The sequence below is a fragment of the Mustelus asterias genome, chromosome 1 (genome assembly GCF_964213995.1).
Source record: "Mustelus asterias chromosome 1, sMusAst1.hap1.1, whole genome shotgun sequence".
In the NCBI taxonomy this organism is placed as follows: Eukaryota; Metazoa; Chordata; class Chondrichthyes; order Carcharhiniformes; family Triakidae; genus Mustelus; species Mustelus asterias.
The window spans coordinates 15,415,392-15,427,510 of record NC_135801.1 but is presented as its reverse complement, the minus strand read 5'-3'; positions in this window follow the sequence as shown (position 1 = coordinate 15,427,510).

The following is a 12,119-nucleotide window of genomic DNA, read 5'->3' as shown; positions in this document are numbered from 1 at the left end:
TCCGAAAGACGTGCTGGTTAGGTGCATTGGCCGTGCTAAATTCTCCCTCAGTATACCTGAACAGGTGCCGGAATGTGGCGACCAGGGGATTTTCACAGTAACTTCATTGCAGTGTTAATGTAAGCCTACTTCATCATAGAAATCATAGAAACCCTACAGTACAGAAAGAGGCCATTCGGCCCATCGAGTCTGCACCGACCACAATCCCACCCAGGCCCTACCCCAATATCCATCCACTAATCCCTCTAACCTACGCATCTCAGGAAACTAAGGGCAATTTTAGCATAGCCAATCAACCTAACCCGCACATCTTTGGACTGTGGGAGGAAACCGGAGCACTCGGAGAAAACCCACGCAGACACGAGGAGAATGTGCAAACTCCACACAGACAGTGACCCGAGCCAGGAATCGAACCCAGGTCCCTGGAGCTGTGAAGCAGCAGTGCTAACCACTGTGCTACCGTGCCGCTGAACTTGTGACAAAATAATAAATTTTAAAAATACTATTCAGACCTATCAATGTCTCAGCAGGAATTCCTTAGCCAGTCACAACCAACATACAGCAGTGCTGTGGCTATGTCAATTATTCTGGTTAAACTATACATATAGGATTATATCATCATAATGCACAGAAAGAGACCATTCAGCCCATCTTGCCTGTCGAAAAAGCTGTGCAATTACACCCATCCCCTCACTAATTTCCCCATAACTCACTCCTTTTTCAGAATTACCATTGAATCTGTTTTCACTATTGTTTGTTAAAAGAATTCTCCTCATGTCGCCCTCAATTTTCTTTTGGCAATTATCTTAAATCTGTGTTCTCTAGTTACTGACCTTCCTGCCATTGGGAACAGGTTCTCCCCATCTATTCAATGAAAATTCCTGCTAGTTTTGCACATCTCCATCAAATCTCCCCATCATTAGGATAACAATCCTTGACTCTCTCGGCTCTCCCATCCCTGTTACAAAGTTTCTGGTACATGTCCTCTGCACACTCCAAGACCTTGATAGGCTTTCTAAAGTGTGATCCCCAGAACTGGATACAATACTCTAGCTGAGGTCTAACCAGTGTGATGATAGTAGGCAGTTGCTATAGATAGATATATATTTTTTAAATGTTTCTGTGGAATGTTTCAAATTTCAGCTTTATTTTACAGCAGTTGGTGTGTCAGGAAAACATTTAGCTCAAGGGTTGTAATAGCAAGTTAATTACGCATTTCAGCTAGGAATTTGTTACTTTGATAGAGCTAATGGACTTTTGTTTACACAAAAGATTCCTTGGGAAGTTGATTGACAGGGTCATGTGATACTGTGGTTAATGTGCAGAGCTCGGTCTTTGGCAGGGAGAAAGAAGCTTTTGCAGTTGCTATTGGAGATCTGCTAAAGCCAGAGGCATGTGCAGTCTGTTCCTGAGAACTCACTCTCTCCCCACAAAATCTCTCTCTGAAAGCTTCAAAACTGTTAACACAATTTATAGCAAGTATGCCTGGGTTTGCTAACGATTTAAAAGTGGTGCTGATATATGCACAAATGGGGTTTATTTGGAACCGGGGTAGTCATAAGTTAAAAAGCAAAGTTGCTTTCCTTAATTTTTAAATATTGTTCAACTGTCAATGGTTAAGCTGTTTCATTTGTTAGAGTTATATTTAAACTATGTTATTGAAGAAAGTTTGTTTTACTGTAAAAGATCCATTCTTTGTCAGTGGAATCACTCCTGGAGAGAAATATCCAATCCTCACATTTATGCCAAAAAGAAAAATTGTTTGTGTATTGACTTCAATCAGGCCATTGAGGTTGACCGATTGGAATATAAACTCCCTGATTAAGGAGTCAATTGATGGGCCAATCAGGGAGTCTTTTCCTTGTATTTAACTGGGAGTGTCAGTTCCTCTGGCACTCCTGAAGGTAGACTGCTGACTGATAGCACTCTGTGTACTGCTGTTAGAGTTTGTAAATAAAGGGAATTTGGTGAAGGGACTTCTGCCTCCGAAGACTTATTACAGTTGGGGCCTAGTCTGGCTTTGTAATGGAACTTGGCATTCTGGTCCAGTACCATAACATCAGTGATAAAGGTTTGTCGCCATTCCCTTGCTATTGTACCCAATGCCTCTACTTAGAATGTGAAGAGCAATGTGTGATATATTTTACAAAGCTCTATCAATGTGTCCTGCCAACTTCAAAGATATTTGTGAGGCTCCTCATCTTTGTTCCTTTAACATTGTACCGTTTATACTTCCCTTCTTATCCTCCTTCCAAAATGTAAAACATTATACTTCTCTGCATCACATTTCATCTGCCATGTGTCTGCCCATTTCACCAGTCTATGTCCTCTGGGAATTTGCTACTAAATCCCCTCACTACTTACTATGCTATATTTCCAAGCTTTGTGACTTCCTCATACTCTGAAATTATTCATTCTCTACCCAAGTATCTATGTATACATCCAAATGGATTAGAGTGAGAGGGAACATCAACCTGAGTTCCTGCTCCTCGTCCTTACTCACTGGCCTGGGATACACACCTACAAGTTCACACCCCACCACTGCTGCAAGCAAGGACCGAGTTTTTGGCACTCAGCCAAATCTTCATTCACTGCACCAGGACCAGAGAATCCCGCTCGCATGAATGACTGGAGAATCCTGCCGTAAATGTATATATATTAGATCTGTTGAACCTCTGTGGCATTGTCCACAAGGAATCAAGAGAAAGTACAATCTGTAGATGAGACAGAGTTAGGTGTTAATAGATAACTGGACCAGAGTCTACCAAATTAATTCAGTTCACATTTTGAAGACATATGTTCTAGCTTTGGTTTTACATTATTTTATATAATTAAACATGATAGTGCAACCAGGAAGGTGGAGTTCATTCAAGCGTTGGAGTTTCTGTACAGTACTGGGTGAAAAACTACACGTGGGAAGGTGTAATTATAGCAGATCGGATGAGGAGTTGGAAGATGCCATGCTGGGGGACTAGTTGCCATTAGTAGCTGGAGGGCACCATTGTAGCATGGCGCATTTATATTGGTAATTTCTACTATAAATCCGGGCAGAAGAATTGATCATGGGAAGTTGATAGGAAGTGCACACGAGCATAAGATTTCAAATAAGCGAACCTATAAATTTTTGAAGCTGAAATGACCCAGCAAACCTGTTTGTAGGCGTAACAGTCGGAGGTAGATGTCTGATACATATTGTTTCACCGAATTATATGCCTGTGGAGTTCTAGCGCTACTGGTTAAGGCAGAAGCTGTGAAAGTGGCTTCCATTGATCCACCCAATAAGAAACTGATGGGATGAGGTGTGACGCACACCCCATTCTCTCCACACACACCCCCCGGAATTTCAGCTCCATTCTGATTAACTGAGAGCAACAATTGGTGTGCTAAAAAACTGGAGTTCTGCCTGGTCCTGTGGTTTTCTCAGCCAGTGGCTTCGGTTAAGATGACCTGCTGTATCACCACTCAAGGTTAGCTATATATGGGTGGATGAAGGGATATGGATAAAGGGGTGTAAATGTGATTGGGACTATTTGATTATATGCAAGTTGAATACTTGGCCAGGCTGAATGTTGTTATTTCCAGATCTATGTAAATGTAACATAAATACATATTAAATAGCACATAATTAAATAACTTATACAAAATACAAGCACCTTTACATCTCTTGGATTGCTCATTTTCACAGATGGGAATACAGTCACAGACTCGTTGAAGGACATATCTTTTCATTTCTCAAGGGAACGTCTGCTGGCAGTCAAATGACTGCAGGGCAGGGGAGCTGACTTAATGGAAGCAGTGGTTTCATAAACAGGAAAGAAATATTCAAGCTAATTTCTATCCTTTGAGATCCCAGCATTACAAGGTGGTTGAGTGGTTCGCCCAAAAGGTCAGAGATTTCAATCAGTGAATAGCAAAGTTATTCTGAGCAGGGCGTTCCAAGTTTGAAACCCTGGCCTGGTGTTAAATTAGCCATGGAAGAAATTGAAGCGTAGACAATTAGCCCCAGTAATCCATAGGCTAGGGAGGGTAAAATTCAGCTGGGTGCCTACTTCTGATCCGTTGCTCCCTGCTGCAGTTGAATAGGCTGTAAATAGTAGTAACAGGCATAAACAATGTTCACATGAGGTAGGCATCGGAGTGCAGAAAGGGCAGGAGGTTACTTGAAAAAGAAATTAGGAGAGTGACGGGGGGGCAAGACGAAACAGTGGCGGGTAAAATAAAGGAAAATCCAAAGTATTATCAGGGCAGGAGGGTGACCAGGGAAAGGGCAATGTCCATCAGGGGTCAATGTGTGTGTAGAGTCAGAGGACATGTTGTGAGGTTTTAAATGAATACTTTGCATCTGTGTTCACTGTGGAGAAGGATGATGTAAGCATAGAAATCAGGGAGGGGCTTTATGATTTACTTATATTGAGAGGGAGGAGGTATTAATAGTTTTAACATGCCTAAAATAGATAAACCCCCCCCAAGCCCAGATGAGATGTTTCCCAGGCTGCTACGGGAGACAAGGGAGGAGATTGCAGCAGCTCGGACAGTGCTTTTCAGGTCTTCTCTGGCCGCAGGAGAGGTGCCAGAGGACTGGGAGGCAGCTAATGTGGTACCATTAGTCAGGAAGGGAAAAACCAGGAAATTACAGGCCAGTGAGTATAACTTCAGTGGTAGGGAAAAATTTCTGAGAAACAGATTTAATCTCCACTTGGGATGGAGATTAATACACTCAGCATGGTTTTGTCAACGGGGGATCAAGCCTTGCAAATTTGTTTGAATTGTTTGAGGAGGTGACTAGGTGTGTAGATAAGGGTAGTGCAGTTGATGTAGTCTGCATGGACTTCAGTAAGGCTTTTGATAAGATCCCATATGGGAGACTGGTGAAGAAGGTAAGAGCCCAAGGAGTCCAGGGCAATTTGGCAAACTGGATCCAAAATTGGTTTCATGGCAGGAGGAAGAGGGTGATGGTCGAACGTTGTTTTTGTGATTGGAAACCTATGTCCAGAGATGTTCTGTAGGGATCGGTGCTGGGTCCCTTGTTGGTTTTAGTGCACATTAACGATCTGGATGTGGGTGTAAGAGGTATGATAAGTAAGTTTGCAGATGACACAAATATTGGTGGTAAATAGTGAGGAGCAAAGCCTTCGATTACAGGACGATACAGACGGGCTGGGTTGGATGGGCAGAACAGTGGCAAATGGAATTTAACCCTGAAAAGTGTGAGGTAATGTATTTTGGGGGGACTAACAAGGCAAGCGAATGTGCAATGAATGGTTGGATCCTAAGAAGTACTAAGGATCAGAGCGACCTTGGTGTGCATGTCCATGGATCTCTGAAGACAGTAGGATAGGTAGATAAGGTCGTTAGGAAGGCTTATGAGAGATTTCCTTTATTAACTGAGGCATAGAATATGAGGACAGGGAGGTTATGATGGAGCTGTATGACTCACCAGCATGCTGCCTGGGCTGGAGTGTTTCAGCCCTGAAGAGAGGCTGGTCAGGCTGGGGTTGTTTTCCTTGCAGCAGAGAAGGCTGAGGGGAGACCTGATTGAGGTGTACAAAATTATGAGGGACACAGATAGAGTGGATAGGAAGGAACTTTTCCCCTCGCAGAGGGGTCAATAATCAAGGGGCATAGATATAAGTTAAGGGACAGGAGGTTTATAGGAGATGGGAGGAAAAGCTTTTTCACCCGGTGGGAATCTGGAACTCACTGCTTGAAAAGGTTTTTCATAGAATCCTTACAGTGCAGAAGGAGGCCATTCAGCCCATCGAGCCTGTACCAACTGTAATCCCACCCAGGCCCTATTCCCGTAACCCCATGCATTTACCCTAGCTAGTTCCCCTGACACTAAGGGGCATTTTGCATGGCCAATCCACTGAACCCACACATCTTTGGACTGTGGAAGGAAACTGGAAGAAACCCACGCAGACACAGGGAGAACGTGCAAACTCCACACAGACAGTGACCCAAGCCGGGAATCAAGCCCGGGTCTCTGGCGCTGTGAAGCAGCAGTGCTAACCACTGTGCCACCGTGTTGCTCTAGTGGTAGAAGTGGGAACCCTAACAAAATTTAGGAAGTATTTAGCTGAGCGCTGAAATGCTATAGCATGCAAGGCTATGCACCAAGTTCTGGGAAATGGGATTAGAATAGATGGGTGCTTGATGGCTGGTGAAGACATGTTGGTCTGAAGGACCTCTTTCCGTGCTGTGAGACTCTATGGGCCCAATTTTACCATTTTCATTCTAAGTGTTGAATCTGGGTGTAGTACAGATCCAACTTAGAAACCTGCTTTTAGGCGCCCCCATACGCTCTCAGCCATCTCCAATCCGATTCACGCTGTGGGCGGGGCTTAGTGCTGCCGGAACGATCGGAGCTCTGAACTGCACATGCGCAGTTAGAAAAAAATTGGAAAAAGCGCGCCTGTGTCGGATCGCAACCCGAGCCGCAGAAAGCAGAGATAGCGGCCCGGGAGTGAAATGTGGCAGCGAGGGTGTATCTCGGGGCGGTGGGAGGGGGGGGGGGCGCTGATGGATCTCTGGTGGGGGTGTGGGGGGCGCAGGGGGGTCTGCTGCCACTCTGCGGGCGATCAGTGGGGGGGAGTGGGGGGGGGGAAGGGGTGGCGATTGGTCTGGGTAGTGGGGGGTGGTGGATAAGGGTGACAGTGATCTGTGTGTGTCCCCCTTATTCACCCCCCCACCTACCCAGACCGATCACCACCCCTGCCCCCCTCCCCCCCACCGATCGCCAGCAGAGTGGCAGCGGTCACCCCCTGCCTACCCACCAGAGATCCATCTGCCCCCACCTCCCCGGGATACATCTTACCCACCTCCCTCCTCCCCCCCCCCTAAGACAACGATCTGGCCTCACTCCTTCCCCCCCCCCCTACCCCCCCAAGACAACGATCCGGCCTCACTCCCTTCTCCCCCCCCCCCAAGACAATGATCTGGCCTCACTCCCTCGCCCCCCCCCCTCCCACACCCCCCAAGACAATGATCTGGCCTCGCTCCCTCCCCCCTCCACCCCCCCAAGACAGCGATCTGGCCTCACTCCCCCTCCCCCCCCCAACACAGAGAATGGTGTGGCCTCACATCCCTTCCCGCTGTACAACGATCTGGCTCACTCCATCACCCCCCCCAGACGACGATCTCGCCTCACTCCGCCCCCCCCCCCGGGAATGTTCTGGCCTCACTTCCCCTCCCTCCAGAGGAACATCTGACCCGCCTCCCCCACCACCAGACAACAATCGGCCCTCCTCCCCGCCCCCACCACCAGACAACAATCAGCCCCCCCCACTGCCCCCCACCACCAGACAATGATCGGCCCTCCCCACCCCCACCGCCAGAGATACATCTGACCCGCCTCCTCCCCCCCCCACAACCAGACAACAATCTGACCTCACTCCCCTCCTCCCCCCTCCAACCAGAGAACGATCTGACCCACCTCCCCCCCCCCCCCCCCCCGGCACCCCCACCACTGATCTGAGTCAGAGAGCCGTTGGAAACACTGAACACACCCTTCAGAGGCTGGAGCACCCGACTCAGACTTTTATTTAGCAGGTCCCTAAAAGCGCGGTTCCGGATCTGCAAATGCGGTGGTAAAGGGGGAAATGCTGATAGGAGTTGGGCGGGCAGTTCATTAATTCAATCCCCGCCATTCATGGGTCTCGGTAAAGTGGCGATCTGCGCGGACGCGGGTGCAGATTGCGATAAAGGCCTCACACCCGACTTTACCATGATTTCGTGCCCGAAAACGGGCGCAAATTGTTGGTAAAATCGGGCCCTATGTGTGGAATTTTCCTGCCCGACCCGCCGTGGGACCTTGTAAAGGTCTGTTGACCTTAGGCAGGAATTTCCGGTCTTGCAACGCACACAACCGGAAAATCCCGCCGAATGATTCTATGAGGTGTTTACAGCTGGGAGCCTGTATTCCACAACAGCTCAGAGTTGCAGAAAGGTGGGGGGAGGGGGAGAAAATTGGAGCGGCTGGCAGTAACAATGGCTTTATGGTACAAAGCTTTGAAAGTAATAGTTTGAATGGGGGGGCTAAGGAGATGGAATAGCACATTATGATTGGAGGCTTCAATTCATAGCACTAAAGGCAACATTATATAAATCTGCTTTCATGTGGGAATTGTGGTACAATGCTCCTTTTTATGTTATGTGTTATGTGTAGTTATCTTGAATTATGAGTGCAATGGAATTATACAGAAAACTGGGCTTTTGATGTGCAGAAGACTTTTCTGTAGTTTCTGGATTCTGCCACAATCAGTTACAGCAGTGCATCTTATGTAGGTGATTGCAGAATCAAACTCCACAGTTGGACTGCCAGCTGTATGTTGGAAGCAGTCTAGCGACTGAACCCCACTTTGGCTCACGTCCCTGCATTTGATTTCCTTTGGTGGTTGGTAAGAGCTGAGGGAGTGTGTGCAATTGACCATTACTGAGTAAGCACATTTCACAAGTGATGCAAAACAATGTTCCTACAAACTGAGGTAAAGCCAAGAACACGAATCGAATTGTTTCTGAAATCAAGTCAATCTGTGGACACAGAGGAGGTGAAACTGATTTTGAGCAGTAATGCAAGGCAGGATTAAGGAAGTATCCCCATTTCTATGAGGGGGGGGAGGGGAGGACTCAAAGCTACTCCACTCCTGTGTACACTCAGACTCGTTATGTGAAATGCAACAAGGGATCTGCCCATAGGAATATGTTGCCTAACGCACATTCTCTTCAAAATTAATTTACGAGATTGTCTTAATTGTTACCCTAATTAAGAACTGAATGCAACAATGTCCACATTGACTTTTCCTGAATTAATTAATGCTTCAAAAAGTTACCATCGCAGACAACATTTATTCTGTCCAACAGTGAATATGAATGAAGGTAATGTTTTCATCCTGTTTATTAATCTGTTTGTAAATAATATAGCTCAAAATGGGCGGCATGGTGACACAGTGGTTAGCATTGCTGCCTCACAGTGCCTGGGACCCAGGTTCAATTCTGGCCTCGGATCATTGTCTGTGTGGAGTTTGCATGTTTTCCCCGGGTGCTCCAGTTTCTTCCCACAGTCCAAAGATGTGCGGGTTAGGTTGATTGGCCATGATAAACTGCCCCTTAGTGCCAGGGGGATTAGGACTGTAAATATGTGGGGTTACGGGGCTGAGACCTGGGTGGGATTGTTGTCGGTGCAGACTTGATGGGCCAAGTGACCTCCTTCTGCACTGTAGATTCTGTGAAAAACTAATGGATGGATTCCAATGAAACACGATACATAGATACGGTATGACCCAAGGAAGAACTGATTCGTTTTTGGTGAAGATGTGGATCCAGATCCTAGAATTTTTTAAAGGATCTGTTAACATTGGGAGTTTTTTTAAAAAGAATACTGTGGGTTGTTTTATTCAGCATGCCATTCATTGTTTCCAAGTGTTGTGGATTGTTTCAACTGCTGTGGTGCACTTTGGCGCAGCTGGCAAAATCTGAGCAGAGTCTTCAGAGCAGGTTGTTGGGTGACGATTCCTGAAGCCTCCTCAGAGAGATGGAAGCTGTCAAATATTTTTTTTTCAGCTTTGGAGTTCCAGAGCATCAACCAGGCGGGGAAAAGCATAACAGTAACAACATTGAGTTAACATAGCATGGCAGAGGTACACGCTTCACTGAGTTCCCTCTTTGCTTGTTGGATAGCGTAACAAACAAGGTGCAAACAGATTTATTAGATGAGTATTTTGTATCCATTTTCACCACAGGTAGAAGATAACATAAGAACATAAGAACATAAGAAATAGGAGCAGGAGTAGGCTATCTAGTCCCTTGAGTCTGCCCCGCCATTCAATAAGATCATGGCTGATCTGAAGTGGATCAGTTCCACTTACCCGCCTGATCCCTATAACCCCTAATTCCCTTACCGATCAGTATTCCATCTATCCGTGATTTAAACATATTCAACGAGGTAGCCTCCACCACTTCAGTGGGCAGAGAATTCCAGAGATTCACCACCCTCTGAGAGAAGAAGTTCCTCCTCAACTCTGCCCTAAACTGACCCCCTTTATTTTGAGGCTGTGCCCTCTAGTTTTAGTTTCCTTTCTAAGTGGAAAGAATCTCTCCACCTCTACCCACCTCCACTTAGAAAGGAAACTCTTATAGGTCTCTATAAGATTCCCTCTCAGCCTTCTAAATTCCAACGAGTACAAACCCAATCTGCTCAGTCTCTCCTCATAATCAACACCTCTCATCTCTGGTATCAACCTGGTGAACCTTCTCTGCACTCCCTCCAAGGCCAATATATCCTTCTGCAAATAAGGGGACCAATACTGCACACAGTATTCCAGCTGCGGCCTCACCAATGCCCTGTACAGATGCAGCAAGACATTTCTGCTTTTATATTCTATTCCCCTTGTGATATAGGCCAACATCCCATTTGCCTTCTTGATCACCTGTTGCACCTGCAGACTGGGTTTTTGCGTCACATGCACAAGGACCCCCAGGTCCCTCTGCACAGCAGCATGTTGTAATTTCTTTCCATTTAGATAATAATCCAATTTGCTATTATTAAGACATTATTAAAGAAGAGAAGCAAATAATAACTCTGTGGAAGCACTTATTGGATCTAAAAATAAGCAACAAAATGCTAGTGGAGACAATAAAGGATTTAAAATACAATAATCCCTAGGACCTGATGGTTTCCAACCTAGGGTATTAAGAGAAATGTGAGGGAATTGAAGAAGTGTTCGTCATAGTCTTTCAACACTATCTTGATTTGGAGATTATGCTATTCAACCAGAAATTTACTAATGTCATTCCATTATTGGAAAAAGTGGAAGAAAACACAATAATTGGTGTTTAACATTAGTTATTGATGAGATAGTATAATCCTTCCTAAGGAAAAAAATGACTGAGCACTGGGACAAATATGAGCTGTTCAGAGAGAGCCAATGTGGCTTTGTTAAAGACAAGTTATGTCTGACCAAGCTTGTTGTGTATTTTGAGGAGGTTCTCTAATGCGGAAAAGGGCATATTTTTAGACATTTTCAATATCGTCTTCCAGAAGGCATTTAGTACATGTTTGGACAAGGAATCATTAGCAAAAATGAGAGAGCACTGATTGGATGGAGTCTTTGACTTAGTTTTGATTTGATTTATTACTGTCAGATGTAAAAACTGTAAAAAATTGTGTCTTTATAAGCTCTGTTTGTGAACAGAATTCCCACTCACCTGAAGAAGGGGCTAAGAGCTCCGAAAGCTTGTGTGGCGTTTGCTACCAAATAAACCTGTTGGACTTTAACCTGGTGTTGTTAAACTTCTTACGATGTAAAAACATGCAGTGAAAAGTATTGTTTCTTACAGACAAAGCATACCATTCATAGAGAAGGAAAGGAGAGAGTGTAGAATGTAGCGTTCCAATCATAGTTAGGGTGTAGAGAAAGATCAACTTAGTGCGAGGTTTGGAAATTGGTTCAGAGACAAGAGACAAAGACTGGGATTTTCCGGCCATTCACTCCCCATTGCTGCTACGAGTGGAGATGGGGAATTTGGCGCTCAGCCAAATCTCCGTTCACCGCTGCGGGAAAATTCCGGCCAGAGTCAGTATGAAGGATATGTGCTCTGACTGGCAGGGAACTGTCTACACTTCCCGATGCCTTGGCAAAGCAGCCAGCATAATTAAGGACCCTACGCACCCCGTACATTTTCTCATCCACCTTCTTGCGTTGGGAAAAAGATACAAAAGTCCGAGGTCACATACCAATCGACTCAAGAACAGCCTCTTCCCTGCTGCCGTCAGACTTTTGAATGGACCTACCTTGCATTCAGTCGATCTTTCTATACAACCCTAGCTATGACTGTAACACTAGAGGGGATGTGAGGAAAAACACCCGAGGTTCATTTTCAAACCTTCTCTAACCAGCGGTATTAAACAGGGATAAGTGTGCAGTTAGCTCCACATAATAAGATTTGGAAATTATGAGGTAATTCAGTAGATTACATGTCCCCCTTCGAGCTCATGATGTGAAACAATGTGATTTTTTTTTATTGAGATGATTGTTTTCACCCACTGTTTAATCGGATATGTGATCCTATTAGCAAATGTTTCCTGGCAGAGAGCTCTTGGGAAATAGGAATGCAGTGCTGTA